A 25,550-nucleotide genomic window follows, 5' to 3' on the forward strand; every position below is an offset into this window, starting at 1 on the left:
TATTGTCCTATTAGTAATCTTGCTGCAGTTATTAAATTTAAAATCAATTTAGTCTCAATTACTGTACAATCCGTAATAATTCCCAACAAGAAAAATTGCGGCAGGAACTTTATCTTCTTTTTCAGAACATTTTGTAAAATCCACCAAATTTTTATCCAAATGGCCTTTATGTCCTTACAAGTCCACCAAATGTGAAAATATGTAGCGTCATCACAATTACATCTCCAACATTTTGCTTGCATTTCTGGATACATACCGATAATTTTTAGGATCTAGATGCCATCTATAAAACATTTTATAAAATTTTCCCTCAGATTCTGTGCCTCATGAATTTAACATTTCTAACCCAAATTTTTCCCACGTTTCCAATAATATTGGCTCCTGAAAATTTTGTGCCCACTTTATCATACAGTCCTTTACCAAGTCCCTTTCAGAATCTATTTCAAGTAACACATTATACAATCTCTTTATATGCTCCTGAGACTGATTTCTAATTTGCTTTACCAAATTTCCCTCGTTCTGCTCTATACCAATTTTCTGATCTCCCTTCCATCTAGCACGTAGTTGCTCATATTGAAACCAAGTATAATTTTTCCCTTCCTCTCTTAATACTTGCAGAGATTTTAACTGCAAATTACCTCTTTCAGTATACAAAAGATCTTTATATGTAATCATTTCCTGATTCTGTTCTATGTTTATATTTTCTACTGTATGTCTAGGACTTACCCATATAGGAACCTTATAATTTAATTTATAAGAGTATTTTTTCCAAACACGCAGAAGGGCATTTCTTAGCACATGATTTTTAAAGGCCTTATCCACTTTTTTGTCATAAATTAAATATGCATGCCATCCATATAGCAAATCATAACCTTCTATATTCAAAATTCTGTCCTCCGTTAAATTAAACCAATCACTTATTGCAGAGAGAGCAGCTGCTTCATAATATAATTTAAAATTAGGCATTTTTAAACCTCCCCTTTCTCGAGAATCTTGAATTATTTTCATTTTAACCCTAGCTTTTTTACCTTCCCATATAAATTTGTTAATTCCCTTCTGCCATTCCTCAAGATTCTTATCTTTCTTAATTATTGGTATCATCTGAAAGAGGAATAAAAATCTAGGTAAAACATTCATTTTAATAGCAGCAATTCTCCCCAACAAAGATAATTGCAATTTTTTCCAAACAATCAACTCCTTCTGAACTTTTTGCCATAAAACCTCATAGTTATTCTTATACAATTTCACATTTGACGACGTAATATAAACCCCTAAGTACTTAACCTTCTTTACAATTTCAAATCCTGTTACTTCCTCTAGTTTTTCTTTCTGTTGTCTGGCCATATTTTTTATTATCACTTTTGTCTTTTTCTGATTTACCTTAAACCCTGAGACATTCCCATATTGATCAATTATTTCCAACAAAGATTTACTAGAATTTATAGGGTTTGTTAAAGTAATCACCAAATCATCTGCAAAAGCTCTTAACTTATATTCATACTGTCTAACTCTAATTCCCTCTATCTCCTTTACTTCAGATTTTATCCAATAATGGTTCTAGAGTTAAAATAAACAATAATGGTGATAAAGGACATCCCTGTCTTGTTCCTTTCGCAATCTTAAAAGGTTCTGTTAAGCTACCATTGATTATAATCTGTGCTGTTTGCTCTCCATAAATTGCCTTAATTATTCTTAAAAAACCATCTCCAAATTGCATCTTTTCTATTAATTTAAATAAAAAAATCCCAATGCAATCGATCAAAAGCTTTCTCTGCATCGAGAAAAATAAATGCTGCTGGAATAAAGTTTTTCTTTTCTAAGTACTCCAGTAAATTAACAATCTGCCTAACATTATTCCTCATCTGTCTCCCTTTTATAAATCCAGATTGATCATTATGAATTCTTCGCTGCAGAATCAACATTAATCTATTGGCTATTATTTTAACAATAATCTTATAATCATTATTTAAAAGTGAGATTGGGCTATAATTCCCAGGTTTAGAACAATCCTGTTCCTCTTTTGGTATCAATGAAATAAAAGAGGTTCTCCATGAGGGGAATTCTCCTAGTTGTATCTGATTAAATAATTCCTTAAGTGGACCTAACATCTCATCCTGTAAATTCCTATAATAACTAACTGTGAGCCCATCCATTGCCAGGAGTTTTCCCATTTTTAATTGTTTAATTACCAAAATAATTTCTTCCGAGTTATAGGCCGATTCAGTTCATCCGTTTGTTCTAAAGTTAAATTTTAACCTTATATTCCTTCAAATAATTATCAATATCCCTATTCAATATATTATCTTTAAGATATAAATTTGTATAATATTCTAAAAAGCTTTTTAATTTTATCCTGTTGATATCTCTCTTACCTTTATATTCTATTTTTCTATAGTACGTTGTTTTGTCTTTTCCTTAAAGTATATGCTAACCACCTACCAGGCCTCTTTGCATTACAAAAGTATTATGTTTGGCATATTGTATATTTGTTGCCATCTGATCAGCCATTATCATATTAAATTGATTCTGTAGTAACTTTATTGCATCTTTAAGTTTTTGATCATGTGGATTATGTATTAATAATTGTTGTTTCTTATAAATTTCCTCTTCTAAATACCTACGCTGTCTTTGTTGCTTATTTCTCTGTCTATTATTAAGATATATTAACACACTTCTCATTAAAGCTTTACTGAGTCCCAAACCATTTCTATCGATGTTTCATTATTCAAATTATAATCAAAAATTCTTTCATCTGCTTTTACATTGATTTACATTATCCTGATATCTAAACAAATTTTCATTTAATCTCCAAGTTCTTCTACCTCTTTTCCATATTGCAATTCCATCCAAACAGGACTATGATCAGACAAACATCTTGGAAATATCTTAGTTTTCTTCACCCTAAAAAGCAAATCATTAGAAATTAAAATAAAATCAATACGTGAGAAGGATTGATGCCTATCAGAAAAAAAAGTATAGTCTCTTTCCTCCAAATTCGCAGTCTCCATACATCTCTTAACTCAAAATCTTCTATCATATCAAAAAGGATTTAGGCAGCTTTGCATGTGCAGGTATCTTCTTGAAGAAATTCTCTTGTCCTTTCGTGTATCTATTACTCCATTCCAATCTCCCAATATAATGCACGATTTATAATCCCATAGAATCATCTTATCATATAACATTCTATAAAATTTTTCTTGTTGCTGATTGGGTGCATATATACCAAGCAAGAGAGTCCTTTTGTTTCTATTGTAAGTTCAATAGCAATATATCTTCCGTGAATATCTGCCTCTATTAACTTGGCTGGTATATCTTTTCTCAAATAAACCACTATGCCATGTTTTTCTCCAAAGCTGAAGCAACAAAATGTTTACCTAACTTTGAGTTTATTAGTACTTTTGATCTGATAATTTAATATGCATTTCTTGTAAGCAAATAACATCATTTTAAATTGTTTCAAATAATGAAATATTTTTCTTCTTCTGAGCTGAATTCAAACCATTGACATTCCAAGTCAAGATTTTATTTGCCATTACTGGGCTGCTGAAGCCTTTGAGCAATCAACTGAAGATCGTCCTCCGTATCTTCGGCCGTGCTCCTCCCACCGCTTCTGTAGCAGAATCCTGAACTTTACTTTGAGTTTGTTGCTCCTTTTCTTTACGCTTAAGGGCTCCTCGTCAGTCTTTGTTCTTGTGGTTGTTCCTCTGATGGTAACATCACTGGAATCACCTCAGCTTCCACACCCATTTGAGTCTCTTGAATTCTTTTTTCTATTATTTCTATTTCAAATTTCAGCACTGTAGAAAGAAAATCTTTGGCCTTAAGCACTGTGTCAATACGATGTCTCCTTCCTTGATGATACACTGTCAAACCAACTGGAACCTCCCATCTAAATTGAATCTGGTATTTCTTAAGTTCTTGTGTAAAAAATGTAAAGTCTTTTCTATCCCTTAACATCTTGGGAGGGATCTCTTTCAAAACCTTCAACTCCTGTTCCCCTATTTTCAAGTTTTTCTGAAAAGCAACTTGCAAAATTTGATTCCTCACTGTTCTTTTCAAAAAATAAACCACAATGTCTCTAGGAAGTTTCTTTTGCCTAGCAATCCAAGAATTAACTCTATAAATTTTGTCAATTTGATAAGCAACCTCTTGTGGATCAAGTTCAATAAATTCAGCCAGAGCTTCTGATAAAAAATTTTTTAAATCTTCCCCTTTCTCCTCATTCAAACCTCTAATTCTCAGAGCTCCTTCCATCATTCTATACTGCATCACCACCACTTGATCTTCATTTTTATCCAATTTGATTTGCATTCCCCCCATTCTATTTTCTATTTGTTGATTTGACTGAACAATTTCTTGCACCTCCTCCTCCACTTCCTCCAGTCTTTTTGCCAAACCTTGAAAAGCCATCAAGATATCTTCTCTTATTTTTTTATTATTCTCTTTTATTTCTTCTCTTATTTTCTCATTATTATCCATAATCTCCTTAAATCTTTCTTCAGACACTTTCCCTTGCTCTTTAATCAGATCTTCTAAAGCTGGTTCAGAACCCCTTCTGCCCCCAGTCTTAGGTGGTTTAGTAGCCATTTCAGTTTTAAAATTCATAAAATATAAGTCTAGAAACTTCTTTTCCCTTTAAGTATAGGAGAGCTCAGTTCACTTCATTAAAATCCACACATAACATTTCTTATCTTCTTAGTTGCACAGACTGTTTGAAATTCCATTCGTCACTTTCACTCCCGTTCAGGCGCCATCTTTAAGAGTCAATTAAAACAAAGGGAAAAAAAAATTCTCTTTTTTAGAAGGTAGAAGTCAGGAAATCAAAAATACTTGCAATCCAATAATTGTCCGCTGGCACTCATTCCGTCTGCTTAAAGAGATCCATAAAGATAAGACAATTAGCAGAGATGGACACTTTCTTCTTTTCCTGCTTTTGCAGGAGCGCACTGAAGTCGGAGCTTATGGCAGGAATATTTATGGGACCCGTCGACCCTTCGAAGCTCTGCTTAATTAAAACAAAGCCTCTGGGGAGGTCTACCAACATTTCCTGCTGCTCTTATCTTCCCCTTTCATCCAGGGAAAAAGATTAAAGCCGGCTTTTCCTGGCTTTACGATGTTCAGTGCGGAGCCCCTTTAATTAGGGCTCAGCGAAGAGGTGGAGCCACCCGGAAGTCCATCGGCAATTGGCCTTAGTTATGTGTCCCTCTTTCCATTTTCTGTGCTTGTCCTTTTTGTCTTTCAGTTTGTCAGAGAGATCGTTGTGCAGCCATGCTGGTTTTTTCTTGGCTTTCTTGTTGTTGTTTTTTCCAGTGGTTTTGTGTTGGACTGGGCTTTTAGGATCACATTTTCAGTTTCTATGCTTCTTGAGTTGTTTTCCTTTTAAGGTTTTCATCCATAGAATCTTTTAAAAAGGTTTTATTTTTCAATTTCAAGAATACAAACATTCCATCTTTCCTTAAGCAGTGTGTGGTCTGGATACAAGTATCTCTGTGCAACATCCTTCACCCTTTCCAACCTCATTCACATTCACATTAATATTTTTCTCTAAACTTAACGTTATAATATATTAAAATCAATACGTGAGAAGGATTGATGCCTATCAGAGAAAAAGTATAGTCTCTTTCCTCCAAATTCCGCAGTCTCCATACATCTCTTAACTCAAAATCTTCTATCATATCAAAAAAGGATTTAGGCAGCTTTGCATGTGCAGGTATCTTCTTGGAAGAAATTCTCTTGTCCTTTCGTGTATCTATTACTCCATTCCAATCTCCCAATATAATGCACGATTTATAATCCCATAGAATCAACTTATCATATAACATTCTATAAAATTTTTCTTGTTGCTGATTGGGTGCATATATACCAAGCAAGAGAGTCCTTTTTGTTTCTATTGTAAGTTCAATAGCAATATATCTTCCGTGAATATCTGCCTCTATTAACTTGGCTGGTATATCTTTTCTCAAATAAACCACTATGCCATGTTTTTTCTCCAAAGCTGAAGCAACAAAATGTTTACCTAACTTTGAGTTTATTAGGTACTTTTGATCTGATAATTTAATATGCATTTCTTGTAAGCAAATAACATCATTTTTAAATTGTTTCAAATAATGAAATATTTTTCTTCTTCTGAGCTGAGTTCAAACCATTGACATTCCAAGTCAAGATTTTATTTGCCATTACTGGGCTGCTGAAGCCTTTGAGCAATCAACTGAAGATCGTCCTCCCGTATCTTCGGCCGTGCTCCTCCCACCGCTTCTGTAGCAGAATCCTGAACTTTACTTTGAGTTTGTTGCTCCTTTTCTTTACGCTTAAGGGCTCCCCTCGTCAGTCTTTGTTCTTGTGGTTGTTCCTCTGATGGTAACATCACTGGAATCACCTCAGCTTCCACACCCATTTGAGTCTCTTGAATTCTTTTTTCTATTATTTCTATTTCAAATTTCAACACTGTAGAAAGAAAATCTTTGGCCTTAAGCACTGTGTCAATACGATGTCTCCTTCCTTGATAATACACTGTCAAGCCAACTGGAACCTCCCATCTAAATTGAATCTGGTATTTCTTAAGTTCTTGAGTGAAAATGTAAAGTCCTTTCTATCCCTTAACATCTTGGGAGGAATCTCTTTCAAAACCTTCAACTCCTGTTCCCTATTTTCAAGTTTTTCTGAAAAGCAACTTGCAAAATTTGATTCCTCACTGTTCTTTTCAAAAATAAACCACAATGTCTCTAGGAAGTTTCTTTTGCCTAGCAATCCAAGAATTAACTCTATAAATTTTGTCAATTTGATAAGCAACCTCTTGTGGATCAAGTTCAATAAATTCAGCCAGAGCTTCTGATAAAAAATTTTTTAAATCTTCTCCTTTCTCCTCATTCAAACCTCTAATTCTCAGAGCTCCTTCCATCATTCTATACTGCATCACCACCACTTGATCTTCATTTTTATCCAATTTGATTTGCATTCCCCCCATTCTATTTTCTATTTGTTGATTTGACTGAACAATTTCTTGCACCTCCTCCTCCACTTCCTCCAGTCTTTTTGCCAAACCTTGAAAAGCCATCAAGATATCTTCTCTTATTTTTTTATTATTCTCTTTTATTTCTTCTCTTATTTTCTCATTATTATCCATAATCTCCTTAAATCTTTCTTCAGACACTTTCCCTTGCTCTTTAATCAGATCTTCTAAAGCTGGTTCAGAACCCTTCTGCCCCAGTCTTAGGTGGTTTAGTAGCCATTTCAGTTTTAAAATTCACAAAATATAAGTCTAGAAACTTCTTTCCCCTTTAAGTATAGGAGAGCTCAGTTCACTTCATTAAAATCCACACATAACATTTCTTATCTTCTTAGTTGCACAGACTGTTTGAAATTCCATTCGTCACTTTCACTCCCGTTCAGGCGCCATCTTTAAGAGTCAATTAAAACAAAGGAAAAAATTTTTTCTCTTTTTTAGAAGGTAGAAGTCAGGAAATCAAAAATACTTGCAATCCAATAATTGTCCGCTGGCACTCATTCCGTCTGCTTAAAGAGATCCATAAAGATAAGACAATTAGCAGAGATGGACACTTTCTTCTTTTCCTGCTTTTGCAGGAGCGCACTGAAGTCGGAGCTTATGGCAGGAATATTTATGGGACCCGTCGACCCTTCGAAGCTCTGCTTAATTAAAACAAAGCCTCTGGGGAGGTCTACCAACATTTCCTGCTGCTCTTATCTTCCCCTTTCATCCAGGGAAAAAGATTAAAGCCGGCTTTTCCTGGCTTTACGATGTTCAGTGCGGAGCCCCTTTAATTAGGGCTCAGCGAAGAGGTGGAGCCACCCGGAAGTCCATCGGCAATTGGCCTTAGTTATGTGTCCCTCTTTCCATTTTCTGTGCTTGTCCTTTTTGTCTTTCAGTTTGTCAGAGAGATCGTTGTGCAGCCATGCTGGTTTTTTCTTGGCTTTCTTGTTGTTGTTTTTTCCAGTGGTTTTGTGTTGGACTGGGCTTTTAGGATCACATTTTTCAGTTTTCTATGCTTCTTGAGTTGTTTTCCCTTTTAAGGTTTTCATCCATAGAATCTTTTTAAAAAAAGGTTTTTATTTTTCAATTTCAAGAATACAAACATTCCATCTTTCCTTAAGCAGTGTGTGGTCTGGATACAAGTATCTCTGTGCAACATCCTTCACCCTTTCCAACCTCATTCACATTCACATTAATATTTTTTCTCTAAACTTAACGTTATAATATATTAAAAATTAAAGATTGTAAAGCTCTTCATTTTCTTCTTAATGTCTTCTAGTAATAATACCATATTAACATTAAACATCATTATTCTCATCTTATGTATACTAACAATTTTCATCTTATATCTCTATCATAATATATTTTCTATTACTCCTTAGTCTTCTTCATTTCCAAGCTCCTTTTTTATTCTCTAACCATTGATTAAATACTTCCCATATCATATAGAATTCAGTTTGTTCTTTCTCCTTAATTGCTAATGTTAATCTGTTCCTTTTTTTGCACATTCTAATATTTTCCTAATCACCTTCTCATCAATGGAAATCTCTTCACTTTTCCAATGTTGTGCAAATACAATTCTAGCTGCGGTTAATACATGAATAATTAAATATGCATTCTGTTTATTATAAATTTTAGGTAAAATCCCCAGCAGAAATATTTCTGGTTCCAACTCAATACGTTGTTGTATCAACTCTTCCAACCATGTCTTAATTTTTGTCCAATACTTACCAAAAGTCTCACTTGACAACAGAGATTTGGTGCTCAATTGTGGTAATAAGTCATAATGTTAGTCTCCCTGATACAAATGTAGTACAGGTAGTCAGTCACTTGTACTACATTTGGATCAGGGAGACGAACATTATAAACCTTAGTTTTAAAGCTCTTATTTGCAATATTTCAATGGAATTGTCAGGAGTGGAAATCAGAGTATTAGCTGAGGTTGAGAAATGACATTATAAGACAGGGGTCCCACACTGTACTGGTCTGTGGCCTGTTAGGAACCAGGCTGCACAGCTGGAGATGAGCAGCAGGTGAGTGAGCAAAACTCAAACCATCCACCAACACCAGTCCATGAAAAAATTGTTCACGAAACTGGTCCCTGGTGCCAAAAAAGTTAAGGACTGCTTGTATAAGACAATATTAAATAGATGAAGTTTTCATAACAAATTTGATATACGGTAATTAATGCTATACATTACCCATAATTCAAGCAGAATGTGTCAGCTTTGGAAGCCATACTAGGCCAAAGGCTTCCACGCTGCCACTTTCTCCTGTGTGGGAAGGTAGGAGAAGGGGGGGAGGCTGGTACAAGGGGCCATTAGACATAATAATATTCTTCCTCCCGGTCAAGGTCAGGCCAAGACTGCATCTGGAGAAGGAGTGGTCGCAGTGATGCCTCGAGATGGGATGGTTGGTGATTGGAGCCCGTAATCGGCAGAGGAGTCAAGGAGGTGGTGGTCTGGGGTTTTGTATTACTGAGGAAAAACCCGGATCTCCAGATTCGGAGTTTATCCAGCTGTGCCAGTTACCTATGCTAGTAAAAGAACTTTGCAAGATGTTTGCCTTAGAGTCTTTTCTGCAGGAGGGGGTTTTCTGGAACGTTGACATTACTCCGAATCTCTTTTGGAGCATAGTGGTATCCCTAAGTGCGGGCTGTCGGGTGCTGGGCCCCAGAATCTACCAAAAACCCTTGGGTGGTGTGAAGACTCAGCGAAGATGGAAAGGAAGGAAGAACTGGAGGGGGCAGTGGGGACAGATGCTCAAGGACTTATCGACACCAGACTCTCTCCATCGGAAGAAGTAGTATGTGGCATCGAGGCTGCTGAGATGACTCAAGAGCTGGGCGCTCGGCCCAAAGGATTGGATTCCTGGAAAAGTTGCCAGTCGGACCCAACTCCTAAAAGGGGACCAGAGGTGAGATCTCCAGAGAATCGTGCCGATCCCAGCCTAATGAAATCACCCCCACCTACTTTCCAGCCACAGTGGAGAATGGGAAAAGCTGTGGGATCTGGGGATTCACAGGAATGGAGTTTGCCACCCCCCACAAGAGCCATTAACAGGGCTCCCGGAGAGTTTTGAATGCTTGGAAGTGGGAAGCTTTGTACCCCGCTCCCGCCCCCCTCAAGCTAGATGGAACTTGGCACAGCCGACGTTCACCTTTCCCCCTCCTAGGGAGGGGGAAATTAGGGGGGCTCAAGCCCGTTCCAACAAGCCTAGAGACGAACCGGTCAGAGCCCAGGCACAGCAGGGAAGTTACATAGCTGGGGGGCATGCAACTCCCCCATGGAGCCTCTCCGCCTGCCAGCCTTTGCGCTCCCTCTGGTTGAATCCATCCCCCCAGGTTGGGGATTTCTACCCTGGGCAAGGATGGGTCCAGTGCCAGTGGCATCCAGCTTTATCTGCTCCCATTTTCCACCAATCTTCCTGGCCTCGTATGGCCCATCAATCCCAGCAGCGCAAGGGAGTTTGATCCAGCAGCTGGCTGGAATTCCACCCCCCTCTCCAGCCCAGCAAGCAGCCCAGGCGTCGCCAGTACCTCCTCCTCAGCAGGGGGCCTCCCAGCAGCCCACAGAAGCTTTGCCTCAAATTCCTCTCCAGCTGCCTGCAGCTGGGCCGCCTCCCCCGACCAGCCCCCCCTTGCTTCAGGGCAACTTTTGATGGCACACCCACCGAACTGGCTTACTTCCTCAGCAGAGTCTGGGCTCATATAGATCAGTTCGGAGATCAATACGAATCTGAACAAGACTTAATATCTGCTATTTTTGATGGAATGAATGAGGAAGAAGCTTCTGAATGGATTGCCCAGCTCCACAATGAATGCATTGCAGAATTAAATGACATTGCGGGGTTTGTTGCACTGCTCCGAGCCAGATTTGAAAACCCGCAGACAGTGAGGCCACCATTAAAACTATGAAACAAGGTAACCGACCCTTAAAAGACTTTGTGTGGGACTTTAGGTGGGTAGCAGGAAACCTCGGGCATTGGCCAGACCTCATACTCCTCTACTATTTCAAAGAGGCTATCAATCAAGAAGTCAGAAAAGCCTGTGGGATCCGGGGCGTGCCTGAACAGCTGCATGATTGGTACACCATATCCATAGCTCTGGACAGAGAAATCCACCCCTACTCCCAGGTACCAGCCGAGAAGCCTCCTCAAAGAGCATTGGCCAGACAGCCTCTCTCATGGCTTGCGGTAATCTCCCCTCCTCAACCAACAATAGTGATGAAATGCTACTGTTGTGGCCATATGGGACACCGAGTCTCTGAATGCCTGGCTCCCGTGCCCATTCCACAACAGCGTCCAGCCACAGCTGCCCGAGGGAAAAAACCTCCAAGAAAAGGCCCAGATACCAGTCGATTTGCCAGACAAGCCGTGGACATTCCCCTACCCACTGAAGAGAGCAAGGGACCTCTATCTGATGAAGCCCCTCCCAACGAGACTAACGGACAAGAGGACCCAATGGTGAGTGAACCCATTCTCCCCTTTTCTATCAAAGTGAGATTAGTGGTGCTGGAGTGGGGGGAGCAAAGGGAGTTGCCAGCCATTATAGATACCGGCTGTACCAGATGCCTAATTGGGACGTCAATTGTGAACCAATTGGGGATAAAGACAAAAACCTTAAAGCACCCAATTAAATTCCACCAAGTGGATGGGACGTTAATTGGAGGAGTCCCGGCCACCATGATAACAGAACAGGTTGGCCTAGAGATTGGAAAACATCATGAATTTATACGATTCATAGTAATTCCAAAGATGTCGGAATCTATTATACTAGGCCTGGCTTAATAATAGTAACAGAGTTGGAAGGGACCTTGGAGGTCTTCTAGTCCAACCCCCTGTCCAGGCAGGAAACCCTACACCATTTCAGACAAATGGTTATCCAACATTTTCTTAAAAATTTCCAGAGCTGGAGCATTTACAACTTCTGCAGGCAAGTTGTTCCACTGATTAATTGTTCTAACTGTCAGGAAATTTCTCTGTAGTTCTAAGTTGCATCTCTCCTTGATTAGTTTCCTTGATTAGTTGAGCCCCCCTAATTAGTTTCCACCCATTGCTTCTTGTTCTACCCTCAGGTGCTTTGGAGAATAGTTTGACTCCCTCTTCTTTGTGGCAACCCTGAGATATTGGAAAACTGCTATCATGTCTCTCCTAGTCCTTCTTTTCATTAAACTAGACATACCGAGTTCCTGCAACCGTTCTTCATATGTTTTAGCCTCCAGTCCCCTAATCATCTTTGTTGCTCTTCTCTGCACTCTTTCTAGAGTCTCAGCATCTTTTTTACATCGCGGCAACCAAAACTGAATGCAGTATTCCAAGTGTGGCCTTACCAAGGCATTATAAAGTGGCACTAACACTTCAGGTGATCTTGATTCTATCCCTCTGTTTATGCAGCCCAGAACTGTGTTGGCTTTTTTGGCAGCTGCTGCACACTGCTGGCTCATATCTAAATGGTTGTCCACTAGGACTCCAGGATCCCTCTCACAGTTACTACTATTGAGCAACGTACCACATATCCGGTACCTGTGCATTTTGTTTTTTGGGACTAAATGTAGAATCTTACTTTTTTCACAGTTGAATTTCATTTTGTTAGATAACGTTAGATAGCGTTCGTTAGATTGTGGGGGCCCATTTGTCCAGCCAAGCTATCTAACAAAATTTCATTTTGTTAGATAGCTTAGCTGGACAAATGGGCCTCCACAATCAAATGGGAAGAGGGATACGGAAAATCATATTGGATGTCAGCCCTTTGCCCCTTTTTTTTTTTTTTTTTTTTTACATTTATACCCCGCCCTTCTCCGAAGACTCAGGGCGGCTTACAGTGTATAAGGCAATAGTCTCATTCTATTTATATATTTTTACAAAGTCAACTTATTGCCCCCCCAACAATCTGGGTCCTCATTTTACCTACCTTATAAAGGATGGAAGGCTGAGTCAACCTTGGGCCGGGCTCGAACCTGCAGTAATTGCAGGCTACTGTGTTCTTAATAACAGGCTTTTACCAGCGTGAGCTAAACCGGCCCCTTGTCCCCCCTCCCGTGGAACAGCCTATCCATGAAAACCACCAGGGGGAGCCAGCGGCCACTGGATCAGACTCACCTCCAGGTGAACCACGGATTCCTAAAGCATATGCAGACTTAGCAGAAGCCTTTAGCGAAAAGGAATGTAACATCCTCCCCCCCCCCCCCGCATCGACCCACTGACTGTGCCATCGAGTTAAAGCCGGGAGCTAAGTTACCAAAACCCAGGATGTACTGAAATGACTGAGTTAAGAAAATTCATCGACACCAACCTAGCCAGAGGATTCATTGAGCCTGCAAAATCCAGGGTGACCACCCCCATTTTGTTTAAAGAAAAGAAAGATGGGTCTTTGAGATTATGTGTTGATTTTAGGAATATCAACGCAGTTTGCATACAAAACACCTACCCACTACCGCTAATGAAAGACTTATTAAACCACCTAGTAAGAGGCAAGGTTTTCACCAAGCTAGATTTGAGGGAGGCCTACTACCGGATCCGCATACGAGAAGGAGACAAATGGAAAACTGCTTTCAACTGCCTCCTGGGCAGTTTCCAGTTTCGGGTCATGCCATTTGGACTCTAAGAAGCCCCAGCAGTCTTCATGCAGCTATTCAATGAAACCTTGCATCCCCACTTATATAACGGGGTTCTTGTCTACTTGGACAATATTCTTATATACAGCGAAAACATGGAAGAGCATATCAAGTTGGTTAGACAAGTGCTGAAAAAACTCCTAGCTGCCAAACTATACGTGAAGCTGTCAAAATGCAAGTTCCATATAGAGTCCTTGGACTACCTGGGCTACCAGGTGTCGAACCAGGGGATCGAAATGGACCCAGGGAAGGTGAGGGCGATGCTAGACTGGCAACCCCCATGAACACGTAAACAGCTTCAAAGTTTCCTGGGATTTACAAATTTTTACAGGCAATTCATCCCTTCTTTCGCAGAGGTTGCTCTCTCCTTAACGGAACTGCTAAAGACTGGTCCATCTCCTGGCAAGCCAAAACTCAGCCAACCCCTAGCTTGGACGATGAACTCTCAGAAATCCTTTGAACAACTAAAGTGCCTATTCGCAATGGAACTGATCCTCCAGCACCCAGACCCAAATAAGCCATTTGTGGTCCAGACAGATGCGAGTGATGTGGCGGTGGTGGCTGTACTAATGCAAAGGAATACCCAGAATGAACTAATGCCGTGTGCTTACGTCTCGAAAAAATTAAGACACAGAGCGCAGGTGGGCGGTGTGGGAGAAAGAGGCTTTTGCGGTGCGATGGGCTCTCCTGTCCTGGAGGCACTTCCTAGAAGAAGTGAAAGAACCTTTCAAAGTCTGGACAGACCATAAGAACCTCGAGGCCCTAAAGATCCCTCGGAAGCTTTCCCCCAAACGTTTGATGGTCTCAATACTTCAAACGATTTAACTTCTACCTCAAATATATCCCAGGGGGGAAAAACCTACTAGTTGACACCCTATCGAGGAAACCACAGTTCGACAGCCGGCGGGGAGAAATAGTTCATGCTATGATGTCCGAAAACCAGCCAGCAGGCTAAGCTCATACTCAGGCACAACTGCGCCGTAGTTCCAACCCCCCGGGAGGTAGTTTGATGGCAGAACTGAAATCAGCCCTCTCAACTGATGCCTGGTTCAAAGAGAACCTGACGGACCTGACCCTAAGAGATGGACTGGCTTAGAAGTGGAGTGTTCTGTCCCCATCAACCACAACCAAGCAGACACGCGAGCTGACTATATCTGTCAGCAATTTACTCCTACGACAGATATCAGTTCTGGCAATGAACCTGCAATTGCCTGCCAAGTTCTTTTATCTCCTCAGACCAGCGTAACTGCAGTTCAGAAATAAACAGAAGCCAGTTTCAAAATATTGCAGCCAAAGTTTCCAAGAGTCAGCTTTTGTCCGTCACAAGAAGCTATAGAGCAGCTCCTCCTGCTTTTATACCCTGTGGGGTGTGGCTTCGTGACTCAGCACTCTCTAGACCTGCCCCACCCCTTCTTTTGTTGTTCCCGCCTCTCCTTTCTGCGATGCCTGGGATTTAACCAGGACTGATTGTCAGCAGCTGAGTCTTGAGGCATTTCCTGGGAGGGGGAAGGTGCGGGAGAAAGAGGTCTCATCATCTGCTCCACCTGGCCTGTCTCTGGGACCTGGAGCAGAGCCAGAGAGGAAGGTCCTGCAGAGGGAAGCCCTGTGGGCTCTTCCCCCTCACTATCTGAGTCACCCTCTGCCAGGAGGCCAGGCTTGGGAGCTGAAGACACAACAGGGAGTAAAGTTTATGTGCCCACTAGTATGTGACTCACAGTACTACAGCAGAGTCACGACTCTCGACTGGGGGCCACTTTGGGTTTTTGAAAACCCTCCATTTAGCTAGGAGACAATTCTGGTGGCCAAAGATGAAACAAGATATAGAGGACTATGTTAAAAGCTGCGCCACCTGTGCCACCATGAAATCCAGACCAGGGAAGGCCCCTGGACTTCTCCAGACCGTGGCTGAACCCTCGAAGCCCTGGGAGGAGTTTGCTTTGGATTTCATCGTCGAGCTCCCTGTCAGCGGAGGGAATAGAGTGATTTGGACGGTCATGGATTTATTTTCCAAACAGGCCCACTTCACTGCCTGCAGCGGGCTACCTTCGCCCAAGAAGCTAGCTAAACTGTTCGTGAGATATATTTACAGGCTACATGGAGTTCCAAAGAGAATAATATCAGATTGCGGAGTCCAGTTTACTGCTAAGTTCTGGAAAGAATTCCTGCGATCCATTGGGTCATCCCAGGGACTTAGCTCCGCCTTCCATCCGGCCACTAATGGGGCCACTGAAAAACTGAATGTGATGGTGGAGCAGTACATTAGATGTTATGTAAATTACCAGCAAGAGAACTGGGCGGAGTTGTTACTGTTTGCAGAAGTGGCATATAATAATGCAGTACACAGTAGCATGGGGTTAACTCCTTTTCAGATAACCACGGGCATGGATTTTGTGCCGATGCCTGAGCTGCCAGTAGAGCCTCCCACTTCCATGTCTCTGACAGAATGGATGAATTCATTGAAAAAGGGGTGGGAGGACACTAAGAAAGCTTTGGCTGAATCGGCTGAGAAATACAAAGCCCAGGCCAATAAACGCTGATCTCTTCAACCCCCTTTCTGGAAATAGAGTGTATTTGTCAACCAAACACCTAAGATTGAGGCTGCCTAGCAAAAAATTTGGTCCCAAATTTATAGGTCCTTTCCCTATAGTAAAGGTAATTAACCTGGTGAATGTCCAACTTAGCCTCCCTCAAATATTAGGGAAAGTGCACCCAGTGTTTCACAGTAGCTTATTGAAACCAGCTAGGGGATCTAACTTGAGGCCCTTACCAGCTGCTCCCCCCTCCTTTGGTAATTTGGGGGGAGACCCATTACGAAATTAACTCTAGACTATACAGGGGTCGCTTACAATATTTTGTCCACTGGATGGGGTACCCATTGTCTGAAACTACTTGGGTGAAAAGCTGGGATGCGAATGCTGATGCTCTAGTCAAGCAATTTCATGATAAATTCCCTGAAAAACCTAAAGGTCCCCTTGGAGGGGGGAGAGATGGTTAAGAGAGTGTTTATTGGGCATTAACCCCATCTTTTGCATTTTTGTCTGTTTTGTTTTCCAGGGTGTTTTTTTTCTGCAGGGGGGGATGCCTGTCAGCTTTGGAAGCCATAGTAGGCCGAAGGCTTCCACGCTGCCACTTTCTCCTGTGTGGGAAAGTAGGAGAAGAGGGGGGTTGGTACAAGGGGCCATTAGACATAATAACATTCTTCCTGCCGGTCAAGGTCAGGCCAAGACTGCATCTGGAGTGGTTGAAGTGATGCCTCGAGACTGGACGGTTGGTGATTGGAGCATGTGATCGGCAGAGGACTCAAGGGAGTGGTGGTCTAGGGCTTTGTACTACTGAGGAAAAACCCGGATCTCCAGATTCGGAGTTTATCCAGCTGTGCCAGTTACCTATGCTAGTAAAAGAACTTTGCAAGATGTTTGCCTCGGAGTCTTTTCTGCAGGAGGGGGTTTTCTGGAACGTTGACAGAATGCACATTATAGTCTTCACAGATTATTAGACCTAGGAATTCATACAAAAAAATATTTGCTTAAACATGAACATCTAGAAACGAGTAAAGTAATAACTACCAGCCAGCATGGGTTTGTTAAAAACAGATCATACCATACCAATCTTATTTCATTCTTCAACATAGTGACTAAATTAGTAGACCAGTGAAATAGTGTGGACATAATATACTTAGACTTCAGCAAAGCATTCAACAAAGTAGATCACAATCTACTTCTTTGTAAGCTAGAAAAAAGTGGGATAGCTAGCTTCACCACCAGATAGAATCGCAACTGGCTGACAAATCGTACTCAACAAGTAGTCTTTAATGGGTCTAAGTCTACATGGAGAGAAGTAAGCAGTGGGGTGCCACAAGGTTCCGTCTGAGGTCCAGTACTCTTCAATATCTTCATAAACGACTTAGATGAGGAAATAGAAGGGGAGTTTACCAAATTTGCAGATGATACTAAACTGGCAGGAATAGCTAACACTCTAGAAAATAAGCTCAAGATCCAGATGGATCTTGACAGACTTGAAGACTAGGCCCTATCTAACAAAATGTACACATATAAACTGGGTAAAATGGACATTGGTCCTACCTGAATGTCCTTTCTCTGTTGGCGGGACCAGCAGCCAGGCATGGGAGTGACTCGGTCTGTATCCAATGGGATCGAGTCTGCTAGTTGAAAAGCACCTCCTCCTCCTGGTGCCTTCCAGCTTTCGGACGAGGATGATGCGGCAGACCGACGCACTGAGCTGTAAAACAGGAACTGCAAGAATATGCTATTATGCCCTCCCCCCCCCCGGCATATGACCATGAGAGCCCGAATGACCTCTATAGAAGACAGGAACCGGGCGTTCAGGGAGGGCTGGCTGCTGGTCCCGCCAACAGAGAAAGGACATTCAGGTAGGACCAATGTCCATTCTCCAGCAGGCGGGACCAGCAGCCAGGCATGGGACATACCAAAGCAAGTCCTATCGGGAGGATCCGCCCGGTCCGGGTTAGAACCCCCTTCTAGGACCCTTTGGAGAACCCTGCGGCCGAACGCCGCATCAGCAGATGCATAGGAATCGATCTTGTAATGGCGTATGAATGGATTCGGAGAAGACCATGTGGCTGCTTTGCAGATTTCCTCTAACGGAGCCTGAGTGGCCCACGCAGCTGAAGTAGCCGCTTCTAGTAGAATGCGCAGTGATGCGACTTGGAACAGGAATTCCCTGAATCTGATATGCTCTGGCAATGCATGCCTTAAGCCATCTACCGATGGTAGAGGAAGATACCTTAAGGCCGATGGTGGTTGGTTGAAAGGACACAAAGAGAGCCTCCGTCCTCCTGAGAGAGGCGGTACGCTTGATATAAATACGGAGGCTCTCCGGACATCTAGGGTATGCCAGGACCTTTCCAGCCGTGTACGGATCTGGAGAAAAGTCGGGAAGAATGAGCTCTTGTGATCTATGGAACAGTGAGTTAACTTTAGGCAGGAAGGTAGGATCTAGCCGGAGGACCACCCTATCTGAGTGAAAACGCAGAGATCCGCCCCTGGTGGAAAGGGCAGCAAGTTCAGAAATTCTGCGAGCTGAAGTAATGGCTACTAGAAAGGCCACCTTATATGTCAAATATTGCAGGCCACACTCCCGCAAAGGTTCAAGGGGCCCTTGGTGAGGATGTTAGAACCGTGAGGTCCCAAGATGGATACCTGTGGACTACGGAGGACAAAGGTTGGTTGCTCCCCTCAGAAATTGACGGATGAGGGGCCGGTGGGCTAGGGGCGTTTAGCACCGCAAGTTAAAATAGAAGAAAGAGCAGCTACCTGTCGCCGAAGCGTGTTCGCTGCCAAACCTTGTTCCAACCCGTGTTGAAGGAAGATCAGGATAGTGATCGTAGAAGCGTTGGTAGGGTCTATGTTCTTGCTTGAACACCAGGTGTAGAAGGTGCGCCACGTCGAGCCGTACATGCGAATGGTGGAACTACGACGAGACGCCTGGATGGTGTTGGCGCCGTTGGCAGGTACATGTCTCTTCCTCAGGAGGCTCCGCTCAAGCGCCAGGCGGTCAGCTTGAACCACTGAGGGTGCGGATGAGTCAGCTGCCCTTGGCTGAGCGAGACCTTGGTCTGAGGAAGTTCCCACGGGGGAGCCACTGAGAGAGCCACCAGGTCCGCAAACCACGGGCGCCGAGGCCAGTGTGGAGCCAGCAAGATGAGTTCCGCCTGTTCCCTCAGCATCTTCCTGATAACCTTGGGTATTGTCGGAATGGGAGGGAAGGCATAAAGGAGGCCGGGGCCAAGGGCTGCGCAGGCGTCTATGCCCTCCGCCCCCTGGACTGGGTACCTTGAGAAGAACCGATCCAGTTGACGATTGTCTCGAGTGGCAAAGAGGTCTACCAGCGGGTTCCCGTAGCGGAGTGTGGTCTCGAGGAACATATCCGGATTCAGTCGCCACTCCCCCTGGTCGACTGAGACTCGGCTGAGCCAGTCGGCCTGTGTGTTTGCCACCCCTGATATATGAGAGGCCCGTATGGACCTCAGGTGAGCCTCCGCCCAGAGACCCAGTTGCACTGCCTCTTGCAAGAGAGGCTGAGAATGGGTTCCCCAGGCGGTTCACATGAGCCTTTGGCCACATTGTCCGTTAATACTAGAATGTCTTGATTGAGAACAATGTCCTGAATGATAGTAAGGCCAGATGAATGGCCCTGAGTTCTAACCAGTTTATGTTGTGGGTCAGGTCCCTTGGGGACCACTGACCCTGAGCCATGTTGATCCCAGATGGGCGCCCCAGCCATGAAGACTGGCATCTGTTGTCAAGATTAGGCGTTGGGGTTCCTGAACTCTCTGCCCTTTGACAGGGCTGGGAGATCCACCATAAAGAGAGTGTCTGACTTGTTGTGGAAGTTGGACAAGTATTGGTGACGTAGCTGTGTGTGCCTTTTGATAGGAGTAGAAACCACTGCAGTGTCCTGCAGTGGAGACGAGCCAAGGTACAATGCCGATGCAGGAGACCAGTTTCCCAAGAGTTGGGAAAGGGTCTTTAAAGGAATAAGGCGTCTCTTGGTTACCCCTGACTAGATTCTGTAAATTGGTGAGACGCTCCTGTGACAGATAGACCCGGCCCTCTATCGTGTCTATGATGGCCCCTAAGTGTTGGATTCGATTCGTAGGATGTAAGTGACTTTTGGCCTTGTTGATCGAGAAGCCGTGGGCTTCTAGAACCTGAATGGTTGTGGACAAATCCGCTGCCGCCAGGGTCTCTGATCGAGATTGAATAAGGAGATCGTCCAGATAAGCCTGGATTCTGATTGGAATAGCCGGAGATGCGCTGTGAGGCGGCCATTAGCTTTGAGAAGACCCTGGGGCCGAGGAGAGCCCGAATGGAAGGGCACAATATTGGTAATGGAGACCCCCGTGGCAGAAGCGGAGGAATCGTCTGTGCGCCGGAAGGATAGGGACGTGTAAGTATGCCTCCGTCAGGTCTACTGGCGTGAGGAAGTCCCCCTCCCTGTTGCTCTCCAAGATGGACTGGAGTGACTGCATCTTGTACCGCCTGTAGACTATGTGGCGGTTCAGAGCCTTCAGGTCGAGGATTGCTCTCCATCCCCCCGAGGGCTTTGGAACTATGAACAGTCGGGAGTAAAACCCCGACCGTGCTGATCTCGTGGCACCGTTTGGATGGCCTGAATTGAGAGAAGATGTTTTATGGCGATGCCACGAGCAGCCGTTCGTCGGGTTGCAAGATAACGGGCACCTGACGAAATGGCCCGGGGTGGAGAGGAATTCAGGGATAGACCGAACCTGATTGTCTCCTGACCCAGGAGTCCGGTGGACTCCTCCCATTGGCTGGCGAAGAGCGCCAGTCTGCCCCCAATGGGAGGGACGGGCAAGCAGTCAACGTGAGCGTCTGAATGGGCGACCTCTCCCCGAAGGGCCGCTTGAAGGAACCCCTCTGACCTTGACCTGCCTGTCTATCCTGCCTATCCTGTCTACCCTGTCTGGGGGAGAAGGGTCTTTGGGTTCTGGAGTTTCCAAAGTTAGAATCAGCCGCTCTGAAGGGACGAAAATATGGGGTTGGTCTGGAGTCTGAACGGCGGGACATGCTTGGAAGGATTTTGCGCTTGTCCTTGGTCTCTATAAGTAAAGGATCCAAGGCTGCTCCAAAGAGTGAGGTCCCCGAATAAGGGGCTGAGGCCAACCTCCATTTGTTTTTGGCGTCGATTGCCAACGCCTAAGCCAGAGAAGGCGGCGTGAGGATACTGTGGAACCAATCGATTTGGCAGCAAATCGAGAAGCATTCAGGGTGGCATCGGCTGAGTATTCGATGGCAGCTATAATCTTGTTTAAGTCCTGATGTGACCGGAGTCAGTGACTGGTAAACGGTCCGCAACTGTTTTAACCATAAAAGGGCCGCTCTATTAAAGAAAGAGGCCGAGGAAGAGGCCCTAACGGCCCAGGCAGCCGCCTGATGACTCTTAATCAGGGTTTGTTCGGCCCGTTTGTCTTCCGGGCGAAGGGTTTCCTCTGGAGGACCTGTGACCACAGATGGCCCTGCTAATGCAACTACTGGGGCATCAACTGTGGGGATTTGCAGTAATTTAAGGAAGTTAGGTTCCAAATTATACAAGCGACGGTCCAAGGCATTAGGATTAGGACCAGTTATAGGAGTGTTCCATTGCCTATCGACTACTTCCACAAAGAGCTTGGGGCAGGCACCTCTTCTGACTCGACCACGGAACTGAAAACAAGTCCATGGGTGGATCAGTGGTCTCTGAGGTGGGAATTGGGGCCGGTCGGGCCACTCCCAGCCGGGTAGTGACCTTGGCCTTGTGTAGCAAAGACGAATTAATTGTGGGTTGAAGAGACCCACAAAGGAGGGTTGGTCTGGAACCAAATCCTCATCCTCAGAGAGGTTCTCATCCCTAAGGTCCCCTTCATCCCCCAGTGAGGCCCGAGATGGAGAATGAGCCTGGAAATCTTCAGCTTGAGGTGTGGAGTAGTCCTGCACCAAATCGTGACTAGTTTGGGATGCTACATATTCTGAAACCCATGAATGGGTTCTTGTCTGCCTGGAAGCAGTAATACCCCTCTGAACAGCAGCTGCAATCATTTCTGCCATAACTGCAGGGTCATTAGCCACTGGGGCAACTGCCTGGTGACTCACAGGCCCCATTGGAATAGTGGCACTAGAAGGAACCTCTGCTGACTCAAGTACTGGCGGGGCTGCAGGTAAAACCTCCATTTCAGATACAGAAATAGGACAGAATAAATCAGAATTGGGCAGAGGTTGGGATGAGTCTACAGATATATCAGGAGATAAAGTTAATGGAGCCCCAGGAGACTGCACAGGAGGCTGAACTGGTAAGGAGGTGGATTGCTGTTCCTGTATAGTATCAGCAGATTCCCTCACTGCCCTAGCAATGGCCCTATCCATAGCCTTCTGGCGTTGTAGGGCCTTCTTTTCAGAAGTCTTAGAAATAGCCTTTTGGGGCTTAGAAATGGAGGATTGAAGTGTCTCTGACCTTGTGGGTGCATGAGAGCTCGAAGCACTAGGCCCTGGGCTTGGACTGGTCTGATGTTGCTTCCTTTTACTAGGCCGGACTGGAGGAACGGCGGCCATCTTGAAAGGCCTAACCGATAGTTAGGCCTCAAACCCCACGTGGACAAGGCCTGGATGCGAGGCCTATGAGCCTTTAGAGGCCCAAGCCAAGGCCTATTACAGAAATGACCTAGGACAAATTATAATTAAATTACCATTTAAATAAAAATTCAGTGGGGAAATTTTTCCATTCTCTAGGGCCTACTAGGTATTTTGCCACGTGGCTAGAAGGGTAATCATACTCACAGACTGAAGGCCTCAGTGAGTGGCCGGAGAGCCAGTCGAAGATCGATGCAGAGGCCCTGCTGAGTCACCAAGCGATCGGGAATGAAGCCCGGGAGCGCCCACGAAGATCCGGTGACTGGAAAATAGGCCCATCAATGGCCTGATTAAAGACGCCCCAGAGCTCAGGTAAGGGCAGGCTGGCCGGCCTAGACCCTTTTATGGGTAGGCCGAGGCGATCGGGAAGCACCCGGGAGCGCCCAAACTTAATATTAATTAAAGCCGCCACGCGGCTGTGTTTTAAATTCGGCAGCCGCCGAATTTGCCAGCCACGGGGAGGCGTAATTGAGGCCTAACAGCCTCCCCGTTCTTCCAGCAGCTTCTTATGCTGTCCCCAGCGGTATCGGGCTGAATCGCCCTTTCTCGCTGGGGAGGGGGAGAGCTCACCTACAATGGGAGCCTCAACCCCTATACCAGCAGCTGGGAAGGAATAAATAGGGCTGAATCGCCCTCCTAATTACTTAAGAAAAGCTTACTTTGGGAAGAATTCAAAGGGAAGCAGCTCCGAAGTGCGTCTGTTCCCAATCAGATCGAGTCTGAAAGCTGGAAGGCACCAGGAGGAGGAGGTGCTTTTCAACTAGCAGACTCGATCCCATTGGATACAGACCGAGTCACTCCCATGCCTGGCTGCTGGTCCCGCCCTGCTGGAGAACCAGGCTTAATAGCAGTGACTGTGAGAGGGATCTTGGGAGTCTTAGTGGACAACCAACTAAATATGAGCTAGCAGTGAGCAGCGGCAGCCAAAAAAGCCAACGCAATCCTAAATTGCATTAACAGAGGGATACAATCAAGATCAAGTGAGGTACTAATAACACTCTATAAAACCCTAGTAAGACCACACCTAGAGTACGGCATCTGGTTTTGGTCTCCACACTATAAAAAAGACGTTGAGACTCTAGAAAAAGTGCAGAGAGCAACCAGGATTATTAGGGACTAGAGACTAAAACATGAAGAATGGTTACAGGAACTGGGCATGACTAGTCTAGTGAAGAGAAGGACCAGGGGAGAAATGATAGGAGTGGTTCCAATATTTGAGGGGCTGCCACAGAGAGAAGGGGGTCAAGCTATTTTCCAAAGCACCTGAAGGCCAGACAAGGAATAATGGATGGAAACTGACCAAGGAGAGATTCAATTTAGAAATGAGGAGTAACTTTCTGACAGTGAGAACAATCAGCAATGGAACAGCTTGCCTTCGGAAGTTGTGGGAGCTTCATCACTTGAGACTTTCAAGAAAAGACTGAATTGCCATTTGTCAGAAATGGTGTAGGGTCTCCTGCTTGAGTGGCGTGTTGGACTAGATGACCTATATGGTCCCTTCCAACTCTGTTAATCTGTTAGATGAAGTGGCATGCTTCACTGCTGTTAAACATATTTAACAACACATATTTATTATCTTCACATACATCTTCAGAAAATAGTCAGGTCATCACTTGGTCCCAAATGAAACTAATATTAGTAACAGATTGGTCTTATTTAGTGCAATCTTGTATTTTATTTTTATAAGGACAATGAAACTTCCCTTTTATGATGTTGCAATGATGTTTATTCATAACTGTTGTGGGTTATTTTTATTGCTTATACCAAAGCCTGAGTCTGAGAGATATTGAGTTGGTAATATATTTTTAAATAAAAGCATGAAAGCAGAACTATTTTACAGCAGAACTATTTTTGTATTTTGTAACAATGCTTAAGATACAACACATCTTTGCTTCCCTTTTGCCTTTCAACTCCAATCCAGAAGCCCTCAGACAGTCGCTTTCACGACAAACCAGTTTGTACAAATTTGTGTTTTGCTGATAAAGAAATAAAGGGAGATTAGTTTAGATCTATTTCAAGCTATTTAGTTCTCATCAGCTAGCCATATGCTTACTTGGATTTGAACTTGGGCTGCCTGAATATTAGGTAGTTGCGTTGATCTCTGCCCTGGCTCAGCTGATAAAGGGAGGAGAATTTGTGGCTCAGAGGTTAATACAACTACCTAAAATGCAGGCAACCCAAGTTTGAATCCAAGTAAGGGTATGGCTAGCTGATGAGAAGATAAAGTTCCTGCCACAATTTTCCTTTTGGGAATTATAACGGATTGTACAGGGATTGAGACTAAACTGATTCTGAATTTAATAAGCAGCAAGACTGTTGATTGGACAATACTGGAAGAAAGAAGAGATACAATAGAAGAATGGATATTGAAAGTCATTAATTTGGCTGAGATGGCTAAAATCTCAGCTTTTAAAAGACAATACAGGAAAGATATTTAATTGAATGGAAAAATGGATTGATTATCTACAAAACAGATATCAGATTAAGAAATATCAGATTGCCTTTGAATAATTAGAAAGTTATTTTATGTAATGGGGAGGTTGGGAGATGAAAAGCTTTGGATGAGGTTAATTGGATTGGAAGGAAAATTTTATTCTATGTTTGGTTTATGTATAACAATACCTTGTGATTGACCGAAGTGGGGGAGGAGGGAAGGGGTTTTCTGGGGAAATGTTTTGTTTTTAAAACTTTCAATAAAAAAAAAAAGAAAATAATAGGCTCATGTTGATTCTCAAAATTTGCTTCATAAAGTGTGGAGAATCTGTAAAATACATGGCATAT

General features: G+C 43.5%; 2 protein-coding genes across 2 annotated transcripts in view; one reads left to right on the forward strand and one right to left on the reverse strand.

The window, feature by feature from the left end:
- MAP7D2 (MAP7 domain containing 2) overlaps positions 1-9,534 on the reverse strand; it is a 153,907-nt gene extending 144,373 nt beyond the window's left edge. Inside the window, exon 1 of the mRNA XM_058186698.1 lies at positions 9,520-9,534. The gene's annotated coding sequence lies outside the window, so the exon portion shown is untranslated. The remainder of the gene's footprint in view (positions 1-9,519) is intronic.
- Positions 1-25,550, forward strand: part of PHEX (phosphate regulating endopeptidase X-linked) — a 739,707-nt gene that overhangs the window by 514,438 nt on the left and 199,719 nt on the right. The gene's annotated exons all lie outside the window — the stretch shown is intronic.

This window comes from Ahaetulla prasina, chromosome 5 (genome assembly GCF_028640845.1).
Source record: "Ahaetulla prasina isolate Xishuangbanna chromosome 5, ASM2864084v1, whole genome shotgun sequence".
NCBI classification, from domain to species: Eukaryota; Metazoa; Chordata; class Lepidosauria; order Squamata; family Colubridae; genus Ahaetulla; species Ahaetulla prasina.